Raw genomic sequence first — 18,812 nt, 5'->3', positions numbered from 1 at the left:
CGTCTACAACGTCAGATATCTGTACTATTACTAAAGACAATTATACTACACCAAATTCGTGGTATCAATTTTTATTAATTAGCTTTTTCTGAACTTTTCAGTTCAGTGGTGGTTATTTTATTTCTTAACTGGCACACCAAAATTATAATGTCTATTGAATTTTTCTAAAACTTGAAGCATTAGACTTATTTTATATCTCTTTTTAAATCAGTTGTTTAAACGTAGCATTAATAGTCCGCTGTATTTGATAATCTGGTATTTACAGATCGCCAAGCAAGCCGGATTATCAAGGTCCTACTGTACTCGGAAATTTTGAACTCCACACTTAGCAGAATCTATAGATTACTGACGTCACTGACACACTACTGAGGTGGTTGACTGCTGATTTACACGCATGTACAAAAGGTGCACGCTCTTCGACTAGTCGATTTTGACCAGAAAGTCACTCATGTAGAACGGGCTTTACTGACATCTCTCTCTCTAGATCAACGTGGTTCCACCTCTGCGTCACTGATGCCACAGATGCTTCTAAACAACGTCTTTCTTGCATATCGACATCTGCAAAATTTTGAAAAACTGCACTAATTTTTGAACCAGAGGATCGTTCTTCAGTACTACACCAAAACAACCTTAATAAGTTATAAGTGAAACCATCCAGGTAAGGACGTACATTGTATCTGAGAATCCTGACTGCGCTCATTATCAATTATTATAGCTCCAATGTCATCTCCACATCCTTCTGACTCCCCAAATACTGTTTATGTTGCGAGTGACACATTGATTAACAATGTCGTCCCTTTTTGCAGCTTTGTCTGTGTCAGCCTTACACTTTCGTTTTTGATGACCCAATGAAGTGCCGTAACATTTTTATCCTCTTGGGTCATTTGTTTCCATTATAAAAAAACTTTTAAAACTGTATGATGCAACGATATAAAGACGTAACATCCTACACAACCACAAAATATTCATTGGACTGTTGCCTGTAAAGATGTGCAGTGTCAGTGGTCTTGGAAGAGAGCTGTAGAGCGGCTCTGTTATTGTTCTCGCTTAGTGATTTGCAAAGATGGAAAAAATCGAAATTCGAGCAGTGATTAAGTACTTCATAAAGAAAGGTATGAAAGCAAAGGACATTCATGCTGATTTCCAGAATACACTGGGAGACTCTGCTCCTTCATATTCAACTGTTGCCAAATGGACAAATGAATTTAAATTTGGTTAGGAGAGCTTAGATGGCGATCCGCACAGTGGTCGGCCAAAATGTGTCACTACTCCAGAAATCATTGCAAAAGTGCACAAAATGGTCACAGAGGATCGCCAATTGAAAGTGCGTGAAATTGCTCACGATTGCCAGATGTCATCTGAAAGGGTATGTGACTTTTTAACTGAAGAATTAGAAATGAAAATATTATCTGCAAAATGGGTGCCACGACTCTTGACGCGTGATCAAACATTCATGAGAATGTACATATCAGAACAATGTTTGGTCTGTTTTAGGAGAAACGAACAAGATTTTTTGCCCTGGTTTGTGACCACAGATGAAACTTGAGTGCACTACTGTACCCCAGAGACAAAACAACAGTCACAGCAGTGGAAACATACTGATTCTCCACCACCACAGAAAGCAGACAATTCCTTCAGTGGGAAAGGTCATGGCATCAGTGTTCTGGGATGCAAAGGGGATTCTATTTGTAGATTATCTCCCCACAATTACTGAAAAATACTATGGTAACCTCCTGGACAAATTGCAACAAAAGATACGCAAAAAAAGGCCACGCTTATCAAGGAAGTAAGTCATCTTCCATCAAGAGAATGCGCGCCCGCACACATGTGCCGTCGCTGTGGCAAAATTACACGAACTGAGGTACAAATTGTTGCCACACCTGGTTATTCACCTTAATTGGCTCCATCAGACTTCCATCTCTCCCCAAAAATGAAAATTTTTCATGGTGGACGAAGATTCACTTCAAACAAAGAGGAAAGTCATTTTCGAGATGGGATCAAGACACTGGAACATCGTTGGACCAAGTGTATTAATCTACAAGGAGACTACACTGAAAAATTAAAAAAGTTTCAGTGATGTAAGTCCTTTTTTTCTATTCCGTTCCGAGAACTTTTCAAACCACCCTTGTATCACCCACAGAATTCCATATGCGTATCTGTTGATGCTACAGGTTGAGGTGTAGAGTGACCTCGCTATCCAACAAATTACTTCACTAGTACAGGGGTCGCCAAAAGATTTTACCAACAGATTTGTCAACTTCCAGATGTGTGGAATCCAAATACAGATGCAATACTCTTACCCTCTACACCAAATCAGTAACACCAAAGAGAAGCCCATCATTTGGGATATACCAAGAAACATTACAAGTGACTATAAAGGAGCAAAGACAACCCCACCATTCGGGATATACCAAGCAATTTTACCGGTGACTATAAAGGAGCAAAAAGTATCTCATAAAGAATAACAGGAAATGAAGAACTAACGTTACTGTGATGTTTTAAGTCATAGAATAGGCAGAAAAGCTGGCCCCTCCATGTTGTTTGTAAGTTAAAACTTAGGCTAAGGATATTTTTCCTACTGGTTACTGGTTTTTGCCAAGAGATGTGCATGACAACAGAATTATTGATGGCTTGGCTAACTAATGGTTAGTGCCACAGACCTTGCTCAGTAAGGGAGCTAACCCAGTGTTGGATGACTTCTATGGTCATTGCACACCTGATGTAAAGAACAGAGTTGCTGCACTGAGCATAGACCTAGTCATTATACCTGGATGTAGGACTTCAAAACAGCAAGTGCTAGATGCCATTGAAAACAAGCCCTTTAAGGACTATCTCTAAAAACACTATCCTGACAGATTTTTAGAAGGGCTCACAGACTCACTCCTTCTGACAAGTTCAAAAAGCCATCAGTCGGCCTTATGTCTGAGTGGATTCTTTCTTCACTGTGCACAGGAACTGTCATCAAAATTCTGTGTGCCTAATGGCCTAGTATTCGTAAGTAGATATTACAGCAATATGTGGAGAAGAAAAGAAGAATTTTTGTGTTTAACATTTGATCAACGCAGAGATATTCATTTATTATAGATGTAGCAAAAGCTTGGATTGAACACTTTTTGAATGAAATAACTTAGTGGTCAGACAGGGATTTGAAATCCATTCCTCCTGAATACAGGGCTATTACAAATGATTGAGGCGATTTCATAAATTCACTGTAGCTCCATTCATTGACATATGGTCACGACACACTACAGATACGTAGAAAAACTCATAAAGTTTTGTTCAGATGAAGCTGCACTTCAGGTTTCTGCCGCCAGAGCGCTCGAGACCCCAGTGAGACAAAATGGCGACAGGAGCCGAGAAAGCGTATGTCGTGCTTGAAATGCACTCACATCAGTCAGTCATAACAGTGCAACGACACTTCAGGACGAAGTTCAACAAAGATCCACCAACTGCTAACTCCATTCGGCGATGGTATGCGGAGTTTAAAGCTTCTGGATGCCTCTGTAAGGGGAAATCAACGGGTCGGCCTGCAGTGAGCGGGCAAGTTTCACGCGTAGCCCGCGGAAGTCGACGAACAAAGCAAGCAGGGAGCTAAGCGTACCACAGCCGACGGTTTGGAAAATCTTACGGAAAAGGCTAAAGAAGAAGCCTTACCATTTACAATTGCTACAAGCCGTGACACCCGATGATAAAGTCAAACGCTTTGAATTTTCGGCGCGGTTGCAACAGCTCATGGAAGAGGATGCGTGCAGTGCGAAACTTGTTTTCAGTGATGAAGCAACATTTTTTCTTAATGGTGAAGTGAACAGACACAATGTGCGAATCTGGGCGGTAGAGAATCCTCATGCATTCGTGCAGCAAATTCGCAATTCACCAAAAGTTAACGTGTTTTGTGCAATCTCACGGTTTAAAGTTTATGGCCCCTTTTTCTTCTGCAAAAAAAACGTTACAGGACCATGTATCTGGACATGCTGGAAAACTGGCTCATGCCACAACTGGAGACCGACAGCGCCGACTTCATCTTTTAACAGGATGGTGCTCCACCGCACTTCCATCATGATGTTCAGCATTTCTTAAAAAGGAGATTGGAAAACCGATGGATCGGTCGTGGTGGAGATCATGATCAGCAATTCATGTCATGGCCTCCACGCTCTCCCGACTTAACCCTATGCGATTTCTTTCTGTGGGGTTATGTGAAAGATTCAGTGTTTAAACCTCCTCTACCAAGAAACATGCCAGAACTGCGAGCTCGCATCAACGATGCTTTCGAACTCATTGATGGGGAGATGCTGCGCCGAGTGTGGGAGGAACTTGATTATCGGCTTGATGTCTGCCGAATCACTAAAGGGGCACATATCGAACATTTGTGAATGCCTAAAAAAACTTTCTGAGTTTTTGTATGTGTGTGCAAAGCATTGTGAATATATCTCAAATAATAAAATTATTGTAGAGCTGTGAAATCGCTTCAATCATTTGCAATAACCCTGTATATGGCCAAACAGCTTAACCACTGTGTCATCTCGGTCAATGCATGAAGAAATCTTCATTTCAATTTGGATGCCCAGTGATGTGCAGTCTTCCCAACTATCTTTGATACAACAACCACAAATACTTCCCATCTGGAAAATTTTTATGGTGCTGTGAGTCAAATGCACAATGTAAAACACTTCTTTACAGATTTTCAAATGTGACATTACATGCCAGTCACTGTCCCATGTAGCTGAGATTTGGGCCACCATGATCGTTTTGAAATGTAACATTACTGGGGAAGAAATTATACCAACAAATAATTCACTTCATAGAAGAAAAACATTAACAAAACAATTTAGTCATGAAGAGGAACATCGAGAGTGTTGAAGATTTAATGGCATAGGAACATACAAAAGCAAATTTAAGTGTATGAGAAACTGTAAACCACATTTCACACAAAATGCTTTATATTTTGTTTGATGTGTAGCTTACAGAGTACAGAAGGGTTGAGAAAACAGCTAGCCAATAATATCAGACAATGATCAAAGATAAGAACCAGAATACAAAGTGACAATGACTCACCCATGGACCAAACTGGTGGCTGAAGTGCAATTACGCTGCCCGCGGCTCTTGCATTGCATGAAGATTGGGTGACAGTATATGGTGCAAATGAGGATTGCTGAATCTAATGGTTTATTTCAATGGAAGATGTGAACTGATTATGTTCTGGCATAACCACAAATGCCGGAGTGAAGAGGCAGCATGCAAGAGCAGAGAAGGTGGTTAAGAAAGGGCAGCTAATGGTGCATGGAATCAGACTGCGCTGCACCAGGCGTGCCCTCTGCAGCAAGTAAATATATACACAGCTCCTGCTAGCCTCGGGCACTTAGATTGGCCCGAGCCTGCAACGTGTTTAGAGCTTCACAATCAGACTGTATTGTTTTCATGTGGCCTTTCGCTAGTGACATTTGCTATAGTCAAGTTAAGTAATTGTCAATTTGCTTTCTGGGAATAAAACTGCTAATGTTATTTGACTGAACTGTTGTATAGCTTTCCGAGAATGTTTCTTCCCTTGGGCACCCATTGTCAATTTGCTTTCTGGGAATAAAACTGCTAATGTTATTTGACTGAACTGTTGTATAGCTTTCCGAGAATGCTTCTTCCCTTGGGCACCCTATTAGCAATAAGTGGAGCAAGGCACCACAACTGGTGACGAGTCTTATCACGGAACTCTGTCTCTGCCGGCCACAGACTTTTTTTTATGTGTAGGTGCCTTAATTCTTTTACAGATTAGGTGCAGTGCTTTTGCACAGAATTGGTGATAAAGACAGAGCTATTGCTTTCACATCAAAAGTGTTATCCAAAGCTCTGTGTAACTATTCACAAATTGAAAAAGAGGCATTGGCTATTGTGTATGGTATCACAAAATTCCCCCACTATTTGTATGGCAGAAAATTCTACTTAGTAATGGATCACACGCCATTGCAGTCATTGTTTCATCTGACGAAACCAGTTCCTGTATGAACTGCCCAAAAATTGCAAAGATGGGCTTTGTTGTTGTTTCAATACCAGTACGAGATTGTGTATTGCCCGACAGCTCAACGAGGTAATGCGGACACACTTTCACGCCTTCTGATTGGCCCTGACATGGACTTTGATGCTTCTGCTGCGTCTTGTTATCACATTGACGGTCAAGATTCTGAATTGCTTCAGGCTTTTCCACTGAACTATAAGAAAATTGCACAGGCCATGGAAGCTGATCCAGATGTGAACATTTTGCTCAATTATATTTGCACATCTTGGCCTTACTCATTGAATAGCATAAAGAACTCTGTAGTGCACTGATACTTTGCATGTCAGCATAGCCTCACTGTACAAAACGGTGTGATTCTTGTTCAAAATGACAATGAATAGTCACATGTATTGATCCCTAAAGTTTTGCTAAAGGAAGTGTTGCAGTTACTTCACCAAGGACACTGGGGGATTGTTCGTATGAAACAGGAAGTGCGTTAACACTGTACTTGGCAGGGAATTGATGCCCAAGTTGAACAGATGACTCACAGTGTCACGCATATGCAGCAAATGTGTCTGCTCCACCACAAGAGTTCTCTGATTGGCCTGAGTTGCAATCGTCATGACAACTTGTGTACATAGATTTTGCGGGCCCCTTTTGGAACACTCACTGGTTAATTGTGGTTGACTCATATAGCAAGTTTCCTTTTGCTGTGCCCATGAACTCAACAACAACATAAAGCACAACTCAGGTGTTGTCTTTGACTATTTGCCTAGAAGGTTTACTTGAAGTAATAGTGTAAGACAATGGACCTCAGTTCACGTCACATGAATTTCAATCATTCTGTGAATGTAATGGCAGACAGCATCTATGTAGTGCACCATTCCACCCACAGTCAAAAAGCAAAGCTGAACGTTTTGTCAGAGCATTCAAGCAGCAGAGGGCCAAACTTCACTCTGCACACATCAGGGATCAAGCATTGCAGCTGTTTCTTGCCTCCTATCATTCACACCCACAAGATGGACCATCGCTGGGGGAATTGCTTTACGGCCACTTGCCATTGCACACTGCTCCTCCTGCTCCATCCTCCTTAGCACCCAGTGCAACAGGAAGGCTGCAAGTATCACTTCATGCCACGTGATATTGTCTTTTACAGGGTTTTTAGCAGCAGCAGACGGTGGGCGCAAGGTGAGATTGTCTGTCGACTTGGTGCTTGCATGTATCTTGTTTCAGGTCCAGATGGTTTGCATTGCCACCATCAAAATCAACTTCGCCTCTGCCATGTACTTTCAGTCTCCCCCCCCCCCCCCTCCCCGATTCACAGATTCAGAGCAGAGGACAGTGCGGTCACAGCAGCTGCCGGAGGGTGTCAGCACTACATCGCGGGATGACCTGAAGGAGACGGAGCCTTTGCCTCCTCTGCCACCTCTCATCCTACCCATGGAGATGGACCTGCCCGCATCACAGCTGTTGCTGCCTTCTTCATCTGATTCATGGCGGCAGGGGGTGCATGCGTACCTTTCTGGTCATTTTCCAGGGGATGTTTCCACCAGAGTGTAGGCTGGATGGCGGGGTATGGCCGGAAGCCAGTCATCCCCTGTAGCTACAGCTTCCAGCCCATCAGAGGCATCCACCCTTCTGCATCCCCTGCCGTTGTCACATCCCCTGCCCTTGTCACACTGAATACATGATGATGGTCTGTCGCCTTTGGGGGGGGGGGGGGGGGGAGATGTTCTGGCACAACCACAAACACTGGAACAAAGAGACGGCACGCAGGAGCAGAGAAGGTGCTGCTGATGAAAGGGTGGCTAATGGTGCACAGAATTGGACTGCTTTGCACCACATGTGCCTCCTGCAGCAAGTGAATATATACGCAGCTCCTGCTAGCCTCGGCCACTTGGATCGGCCCGAGCCTGCAATGTCTTTAGTGCTTCACAATCAGACTGTATCGTTTTCATGTCACCTCTCGCTAGCAACATTTGCTATAGACGAGTTAAGTAATTGTCAATTTGCTTTCTGGGAATAAAACTACTAATGTTATTTGATTGAATTGTTGTATAGCATTCCGAGAATACTGCATCCTGTAGGCACCCTATTAGCAACAAGTGGGGCAAGACACCACAGATTACATTTGTTTTCCATATGGAGAGTGCCACAATAATTTTCACTGGTCTGATTATTATGAGTTTTAAGGTAGGTTACTGATTTTTGTATTCCTCTGCTAACCAGAAAAAAACTAGATATGGTGACACACTTACCTATAGCAAAGCACAAGACCTTGATTAGGTTGGAATGGGACAATGTGCTTGTCATATGGCAAAGCCACAGAATCTCCACATCAAAATACAATTGGTAGAATAGACTGATGTGTAGTATAGTCCAATATATATGTTCATCATCACAATAACTTACTTGTGTATACCGGTATATGTTTTGATTTTGTTGAAAATTCTAATGATATATTTAAATTCTAACCTAATAGAACAAAACACACTAAGTCAGCAGTGGCGGAACACCGAGACAAGTGCGGGAAACCAATATTTTTTCAAGAAGCCCGCGTCCTGGCGAAACAGCCTCTCACTTTCAAAATAAAGATTAGAGAGGCGATAGAAATAGCCAAAAGACCCGCCAACATGAATAGAGAGGACGGGTACAAGCTTCCGAGGTCTTGGCTGCCTGCAATAGCAGGGCTACGGAGCGGCGGCAGAGCCGTGGCGGCCCATGCAGACACGCGGAGAGCCGCAGTGGTCGCGAGCGCACAGAGCAATGGGACGCCGCAGCCGGCTTCTGGACAGCATGGAAACAGTGTGACGTCACAGCCATCACCTGTTTGCTATTCGTCCGTCTCCTCCAATGGGGTGGATTAATATAAAGACCAATAGAAAACAGCTATTTCAGCCAATGACAGATAATAAAGGAAACACCAATAAAGCATACCTTTCACCCCTCCTCCTCCTCCCTTTACAGCCAATCAAGTAACGACACGGTTTTCTCGTGCAGCTATTTAAGGAATCAAGTGTGTTCATTTAGCAGTTAACGTAAGGCCCTGATGAAGGCTAGCTGCAACGCTGGCTGAAACGTTGGCGCATTTTAAATTATGACGATGCGGTCTGATATCCTGAAGAATTTTATTGAAGAAGACAACGGCCGCGGAAGCCTACGCTTACATTTAACCAACCTGTATGGGCAGGAAATCCACGGAAACATCAAGAAGTTAGAAGCACTGCGTTTAAAAAGATATAAACTGCTGAATGACCTTGCTTTTTTGAAGAGATGCAGAGACACGAGTGTTGTGCCGTATTCTTTGCGGTTGACGTCTCACATAAAAACGAACAAGGCGAGGAATATCTGTGTTAAAGCCAGTAAAGCATTGCTACGGGAAAGGATCCGCCACATCCGCACAAGTCTCGATGCTCACAACAGGAATTTGTGTGATCTGCACCTATTTCTGGCCGGAAAACTTCAGATGGAAGACTGGGATAAAGTCGACAGGTTAACCTTTCAGCAAGCATCAAGGACCAGCAATAGTATTACTAACCGACAGATGAGAAAGTACGACAAACTACAACAGAAAGCCACGGACGAAACATTGACGCTGGACAGGCGACGGACAGTGGTCAACCTCTCCAGCCACACCTTGAGCGAAGCAACCACAGCAATTCTGGCCAAGGGGATGAATTTCGCAGTCGCACCTAAGCGAGTTCCAAAAGAAGATATCATAGAATCCGTAGAGGCTTCGGTACGTCATCTGCCACAGGCCGAGGCGGAGAAGATCCGGCAGGAAACGGTCAGAGTTCTGAATAAAGCAAAGCCACCGAAGCAAAACATCAACGCTGAGGAATACCGTGCCATCAAGGAACTCAGGGACAACCCCCACTTAGTAGTGGTGCAGGCAGATAAGGGCAACGCCACTGTCGTCCTGGACACAACTGATTACAACAAACGAATGGAAGATATTCTCGCAGAACCTATCTACAAGAAACTTCAGGGAGATCCGACGGCCAAGGTAATCAAAACGACGCAGGCACTGCTCAAGCACTCTAGAATCAACTTCGACAAGGCCAGAAGATTCATCCCGCAAGTGACACAGGCACCAAGGATAAATGGTGTACCGAAGGTACACAAAACCGACTTCCCCTTAAGGCCCATAGTAAACAGTATAAATTCGCCGACCTACTACCTAGCGAAAGAACTGGCACCTAGGCTCCGACACCTAGTGCACCAAACCGAGTCCTACGTTAAGGATTCCACTCACTTCGTGTCTCTCCTAAAGGAAATGCGTGTTATGGACCAAGATCTGATGGTTAGTTTCGACGTCAAATCCCAGTTCACGAATGTCCCAGTGTCAGATACTGTGAACATCCTAGAAGAACGCGTGACACCTGATATATGTGAGCTTGTGCGCCACTGTCTGACGACCACCTATTTCAAGTGGAGAGGTCAATTTTATGAACAAACTGACGGTGTAGCTATGGGCTCACCCCTATCGCCTATCGCAGCAGAAATTTTCATGGAGGCATTTGAGGAAACAGCCCTCCAGTCCGCACCATTACGCCCAAATTGTTGGCTTCGCTATGTCGATGATACTTTCGTCATCTGGCCCCACGGAGAAGAGGAGTTACAGAACTTCCACAAGCACCTTAACCAACAGCATAGGAAAATTCAGTTTACAATGGAAACAGAGAAGAATGGGGTGCTGCCTTTTCTCGACGTGGAAGTTTATCGAAAACCTGATGGTAAACTTGGCCACAAAGTGTACAGGAAACCAACCAATATGGACAGGTACCTTCACGCCTCCTCCCACCATCACCCCACGCAGAAGAAGTCCGCCCTGCACACGCTAACGAAGAGAGCGTACAGGATAAGCGACGAAGAACATCTGAAGACAGAACTTGAACGCCTCAGGTCCATCTTCGGAACTAATGGCTATGGGAAGCAGATGATAGACAGCACCATGTCGACAAGGGAGAAGATTAATAGGGAAGAGGATAAGGAGGCACAGAGCATTGCTGTGTTACCATATGTACAAGGGGTCACCGAACGTATTGGCAAAATTCTACGAAAAGCCGACATCAAACCAATTTTCCGAAGCAGAAACAAAATATCAGACATGCTCGGTTCTACCAAGGATGCAGTTGACAAACTACACACAGCTGGCGTGTATGAAATTGGTTGTGCGTGTGGATTAGTCTACATAGGTGAGACGGGACGTCCGATTAGCACAAGGCTCTCGGAACATGAAAGATATATCCGCCTGAAACAACACACTAAGTCAGCAGTGGCGGAACACCGAGACAAGTGCGGGAAACCAATATTTTTTCAAGAAGCCCGCGTCCTGGCGAAACAGCCTCTCACTTTCAAAATAAAGATTAGAGAGGCGATAGAAATAGCCAAAAGACCCGCCAACATGAATAGAGAGGACGGGTACAAGCTTCCGAGGTCTTGGCTGCCTGCAATAGCAGGGCTACGGAGCGGCGGCAGAGCCGTGGCGGCCCATGCAGACACGCGGAGAGCCGCAGTGGTCGCGAGCGCACAGAGCAATGGGACGCCGCAGCCGGCTTCTGGACAGCATGGAAACAGTGTGACGTCACAGCCATCACCTGTTTGCTATTCGTCCGTCTCCTCCAATGGGGTGGATTAATATAAAGACCAATAGAAAACAGCTATTTCAGCCAATGACAGATAATAAAGGAAACACCAATAAAGCATACCTTTCACCCCTCCTCCTCTTCCCTTTACAGCCAATCAAGTAACGACACGGTTTTCTCGTGCAGCTATTTAAGGAATCAAGTGTGTTCATTTAGCAGTTAACGTAAGGCCCTGATGAAGGCTAACTGCAACGCTGGCCGAAACGTTGGCGCATTTTAAATTATGACGATGCGGTCTGATATCCTGAAGAATTTTATTGAAGAAGAAAACACCATCTAAATTTATTTATGAACCATAGCAAATTTTGAATGAGAATTTTCGTTTGCTACTGATAACAAACTCATCATTCGACATATTCAGTTCCCATAATTCATCATGTGAGTTGTTATCAACATCAGCACATAATGTAATAGCCATGAAACCATGGTAATTATTTGTGAGGGGACAAGCTTACAATTTTAACATAACTATCATGATTAGTTGGCAACAGGTCAGCTCACAAAACCACAAGAATGTCTGGTGATCTATGTTTCATTAGTAATTTTGCTTTAACTAGAACTAAGAGACTTTTATTACTATGTCAGGCTATTTTCCACCTATTCAAGACCAGAGAGGGTGATTTTATTTTGTAGGCTAATATTTGAACACAAATCTAGCTTACTGCCCTCATTTTATGACTGAGCAGTTATTTATTTTGTACCATGGAAATCTTACTTAAAAGGGAAAAAATAATAAAAAGGGAACTTCATATGAGGATTTTTGCTGCTATATTCATTAGGAGTTTCACACACTCCTCTCCAATAAAAAAAAAAAAAAGATTCAATTAAAGCCTGTCCATATGAGGCATTAAGCTTTATTTGAAACATAAAGTATAGGAACTATCTAGTAAATAAAAAATATGCATTACATATGATGTAGCGAAGTGCATGGTAAAATAATCTACCCAATGCTGAGAGAATTTTCCTAACTGAAGTTAAATAATTCAGGAAAGCATTTCATCAAACAAACATCACTGCCAATGTGGTTGCATTAAGCTACACAATCAGAAGACAAATGATACAGAGGAAATATCAGATGAAAGAAATGTACTAGTATTAGAACACATCGCACTATTTTCTTTGAAACAATTTGAAAATTGTACACTTGACCCTTGCCACTCCAATGGCAAGCGGCATTCAACATTGTGAATTTTGTTTTCCTCTCTGATGTCTTGCCTCACGTTTGTCATGATTTTTCGTAGCTCCCTTATGCTCCGTACCCAAATCTGACTGTACTGGCATGAATGCTGAATAGTACTGCTATCTAACAAGCCCTGTGTAAACTTCGTGTCGAACTGCAGCAGATGTGCTGAGAGAAAGGTGGTAATTATTATGTTCAAGTTAGCACGCAGAAAATGATTAGCCCTTCATGTACAGCCGTTTTTGAGGAAGAGACTGTAGAGCTTTTACAGGAATCTCTAACAGAAAACAAGAGAAACAATAATTTTGATGATGATATTAATTCATTTGTAAACAATTTGCTTGAAAATGATGACAAAAACAGTGAAAATATTCATGTTTCTACTGATCCAGCTGAAGATTCACGGTGAATATGGAGTGACAATGACTGAATTTGTAGATTTTCTTTTCGAAGTTTTAAAAAAAACAGTGAAACTAGTAATGTTCCATCATCACCAGTTAGTTCCTTTTGTTTAATTTTTACAAACAACCTGTATCAACAATCAGCAGCTGAAACAAACATGTATACTACAGTAAAAATATGGGGTGTGACATCACTTCCACAACAATCTGCAAGGTAGGCTGGAGGAATGTCACCATGGCAAAAATGAAATGCTTCATGGTGTTCCAAGACTGTAAAAACTTGCAGCATATTTTTTCAAGAGACTTGTTACAATCATTTGCCTTCTTTTCTGACTACTTTAGTCACATACGATCCATGCAGATTTTCTGAATGTTTCATGTCTCTAATCCAGCGGGTGCTTCAAATTTTAACACTCAGGTTCCAGTCAAGTCTGAGTAAACGAGTAAAGTGAGTCACCTTGCGGCGGGAGGGGGGGGGGGTGAAAAGTTACAAATTAATTAATTAATTAATTAAATAAACCCAAAAACTTGATAATACTGGCAGGTTTCTCAACATTTATAGATCATATAAGTATCCAGCTGCGGAAAAATCTACAGTATTGTTTAAAGGTCCTATGTTACACAAAATGTACAATCCTCAAAAACCAACAAAATAGGGATTCAGAAATTATAAAATTTCAGATTCATCAAAAGGTTATCTCTGCAGTGTGATACCTAATTTTGGTGTTATAACAACAGAGTCATAGGTTCATCAACACTTTAACTATTCTGGAGGAATAGTTCTCCAATTCCTGGATAACATAAGAAATACTACAGGGCAATCATGGTATCATTTGTACCTTGACCATTTTTATATATCATAGGTGTCATATTAGCTGAAGAACTATTGAAACATAACATGCACCTCACAGGAACAACCAGGCCAATCACAAGAATCTTCCAGCTGCCATCAAGAAAGGAATTCTATATTTAAAGAAGCATGAAATAAAATGCTTCCACAATAACAATATGATGGTTCTGGCATGGCAGGACACGTGAACTGTTCTCATGCTTTGTACAAAGGCAAATAATTTAGCGTCACTTACAGAAAAGAGGAACAGAAAGGAAATGGAACAAATAATAAAACCAATGTGATTACTGATTATACTTCAAAGAAGGGCAGAGCTGATCAATCTCATCATATTATTTCCACTTATGGATTATAATGAAAAGTCTCAAGTGGTAATGAAAATTGTACTTCTGTTTGTTGGAGGTAGGACATGGAAACAGCTATTTGCTATACAAGAATCACATTGGAGGGTGGGAGAAATAAAAACTTAAAAATAAATAAAATAAATCCAAAAATTTGACAATACTGTCCCACAAAGAATTTTGTAAAAGTGTTATAAGAAACTTGGTGAAGAAAGAAGATAAGTCAGAAAAGACATCTTTCAACTTCTGATAATGAGGAAGCTTAAATAATTTCACATAATTGATTAGCTTCATGGGAACAAGAATAGGAATTGTGCAATGTGTTCAGACAGAAAAAAGAAAGGTGGGAGGCATAAAATATGTATTACTGCTAAACATTCTAACAAAACCCAACTCTCCAGTCTGAAGAATGTTTCACAAAATATCGTTCAATGAAAAGTTATGTATTGTAATGCTTATTTAAATACACTGAAGGCAAAAAAAAAAAAAAAAAAAAAAAAAAAAAAAAAAAAAAAAAAAAAAAAATCAACACCAAGAAGGAATTGTGCAACATAAACAAAAGTTGGTAGGCATGTTTCTACACCTGAAAGTTTATGTGTATTCTGATCTAGCGCCGGTCACTTAAGAGTGGTGCTAGAAGCACCACTTTGAGGATGCAAATCAGGTTTGTTTTAAATAGCCACTATAGTGTCATGAGCATTATGTACCTTAGAGATTGCATATGGTGAGTTGATGTTAGTCAAGAATGCCTTTGAATTGACAAGGACATTATTAACACCCCTGAGTTTGAACAAGCTTGCGTAACAGGGCTACATGAAGCTGGATGTTTCTTCTGCAATTCTGCAGAAAGACTTGGTAGGAATGTAGCCAACGTACATGATTGCTGGCAGGGAAGGTTGCGAGCTAACATCCCAAATATGTTCGGGCTCACATGCAGTTCCTCTTTGTCGAAATGTCTTGGCTCAAACTCGCCAAGTGGTTGAACCACACATGTCACATTACACACCCTAAATTAGGCACTTGTGACACTTTTGTTAAATTGTCTGGCTGCTGGCAAATTTGTGAAATTATATGAAATATACAATGTTAATATAACATGTAATAACAGTAATAATAATTTTGGGAGCTAAATTAACGGCCAATAAATGATGTGGGCCACACAGTTGTGATTTGGTTAGAATAATGTTTATTCAGAAAGCAAACTAATAGCAAAAGTGGTTGTATTTAGAGTTACTGTTACACTCGAGCACATATTCATTTGGGACAGTTTGATCATTCACAATCTCAACCTTGAAACGCAAGTCCAATAATCCACCTTGTTATTTATGCGAAAAGTTAAGAGTTCACACCAGGCGCACAGCTGCTCACTGCTCAGAGACTAAGTCCCGTGATATCACACAACGCATATGTTTCTAAGTCATTTTACTTCCTAGCTACCTGAAGACCAACCATCTGCTTTCATGTCTCCACCAGCACTGTCCCTCTGGTTGTCTCCCGGCTGCGTTTCCCGTGCGCCTAACATACTCGCTCAACTGACTAGGGTAGTTCCCTTTCCTGACGCCATCCATCTGATTGGCTACTGCTTATTCTACATTATTTTACATTTTAACATATTTAAATAATCACTTTCACATTCTAACTTAAGTAACAATAATATCCATTACATAATAAATATTAAATTCTTTTACATAAAACCATTACAATTTCCTTCTTAGCTTTGGATGTCGAGGCCAGTAGCCTTGCACCGCTATGCTTTCTGATAAATAAATAAAGAACAAAAGTAACTATTATGCACTAAACTTTACAACAAATATTCTATAACCCAATGATTCAATAAGGTGTCATGCTGTCATCGTTCAATGTGTTTTGTGTGGAGGAAATGATGATCTCATGCTTAACTCAAAATACTGATAATTTAAATTTACTATATCTTTTAAAGAAATAAAGTTACAGAGTTGATATTTAAAACATTTGTCATTTTAATGATGTGCTCCTATATGAAATGTTGATTGTAAAGATCAACCAAAGCGTTCAGATTTTAGCATTCAGGTCTTTGTTGCAAGACTTGTTAATTACACTTTAACAGTAAATCCTAAATTATTATAGATATGATCAATATTCAGGTTTTATTGGCATCACCATGAAAATTTATGAAGGATAGTAGCTTAAAATTACTGTGGCTTCATTCCCTGAATTACTACAGAATTAAATAGTTTTCATAAATGCTACTCTTTATTGCCGATCTTCGGTCTGCTAAATTTAAGATTATTACATCTCCCTTGCCACAAACAGCTTCTATGGGGTTTCCCTATGATGTAGGTTCTCATCTGTCTCATTCGCACACTACAGTGCTTGGACCTCATTCAGCACAAGAGACGTCTGTGTATTTCCCCATCTTGTGGCGAATCTGCGCTCTTTATGACACATGGTCCTGGACAACAGGGTTCATTTCACAATTCCTGAAGGCTGACTCTTTTGGCCATATACTTAATTGAGAGTGAAATGCTCATTAACTCACAAGGTGATGAGAATGTTCAGTCACAAGAAGACCACGCTTGGATGGCCACGTGGCATTACTAAGAAAAAGACCATTGTGCTCTGTGTATGGCTCTAGTGCATCATACTACAACTGTTGCAGCAATTTGAGCAGCAGTTGGCACCACACTGACACAAAAAAACTGTCACAAATTGATTACTTCAGGGACAGCTCTGAGCCACATACCCTGTAGTGTGCATTCCGTTGACCCCAAACCACCACCATTTGCGACTTCAGCAGTTTCAAGTGAAAACACATTGCATACTAGACACACTGGACCTACACCTGGAGTTATGGTCTGGGTTGCAATTTCGTATGAGAGCAGAACTCTCATGGGTATCCCATGCACCCTGACTGCTTATTTGTACTTCAATCTGGTGATTCGAACTTTTGTGCTGCAGTTCATTAACAGCATTTGAGGGGGTGGTTTTCAACAGGATAACATTCGCCCACATACCACTGTTGTAACCCAACACACTCTACAGAGTGCTGTCAGATTGCCTTGGCCTGCCTCATCCCCAGATCTGTCTCCAATCAAGCACATATGGGACACCATTGGATGACAACTCTAGCATCACCCACAAACAGCATTAACCAACCCTGTTTTGTTCAACTGAATGCAACAGGGTGGAACTCCATCTCACAAACTGACATCCAGCACCTGTACAACACATTGCATTCATGTCTGCATGCAACATTCTGGCAGTTACACTGGTTATTAATGTACCAGTATTTCAGATTTGTAACAGCTTATCTCACACTTACATTAACCTGTGATCCTGTAATGTTAATCACTTAAACATGTTAACTAGACAAATGTATTCCTGAAATTTCATTACCCTAAATTAATTATTTTTGGTGTTGTGATTTTTCCCCGTCAGTGTATATCTGAATGAAAGTGCACTTTTTGTTTCAATGTGTAACCCATCTGTTGGTCAGAGCCCTCATTGTTTTCACGTAAAGACTTGTGCAATTGTCTGTGGTGCACTCACAGCCCAGGGAGAAACGATTTAAATAAGATTGCACAGGGATGGAGTGCAAAGGGTTAATGACAATGACAATACTCATTAAGTTATCATCTCATTCTCACATACGCATCTTGTTTTATGAATTCTGCACATTATACAGGGCTAGTCACATAAGATACACTCCTTTTATTTCAGGAACAGCTTCTGATGTCGAAATGAGGTTTTCAGCAAATGATAGTACGCAAGGGGCATGTAGTTTTGTTACATGATAAACTCTTAACTTTTGTATCGATTAAGATTTTGAAGTAAGTATGATTTATTGTATAAAATGATATACCTTTTTTACTGGCATCCGAAGCACTTGAAAATATAAGTACAGTGATACAACACTTGTTCATTTTGAGGTTGTAACTCTTCACAAAATAATCAGAGAAATATTCTAAAATTGTAAGGAAGGTCAGCCAAAATCTGCTATTGTGTTGTAAACATCCTCATGCTAGGTTACATCATTCTATCAAGCATTTTGACTGTTTACTTGCCCACTGGAGAACTAGCAGGAACAATGTTATCTATCAGCAGATATTTCTATATCAACATTCCTTGCAAACAGACATGCACACCAATGAGAAGTTAGATGTGCTACTTTTACACAGTGATTTGCACAGAAATGCTGTTGAAATGGTGCGGTGGTATGGGGATGACTATCGTGCTCATTGCCATCCATTGTGCCAGGTGGTCGCATGACTTATTAGATCACTAGTGGAGACAGACAGCTTCAATGTCAGAAGACGAGGACGAAGAATGCAACTGACAGTGCACTAGAGGAAACTATTCTGGCTATGATGCTTATCACTCTGCATGGTGGTGTATTTTCAAGGAATGTGGTGTCAACCAGAAGAGGGTAA

The sequence above is a fragment of the Schistocerca serialis genome, chromosome 1, assembly GCF_023864345.2.
Source record: "Schistocerca serialis cubense isolate TAMUIC-IGC-003099 chromosome 1, iqSchSeri2.2, whole genome shotgun sequence".
Classification (NCBI taxonomy): domain Eukaryota; kingdom Metazoa; phylum Arthropoda; class Insecta; order Orthoptera; family Acrididae; genus Schistocerca; species Schistocerca serialis.
The sequence above is the reverse complement of the archived record's forward strand: the minus strand, read 5'-3'. Positions refer to the sequence as shown.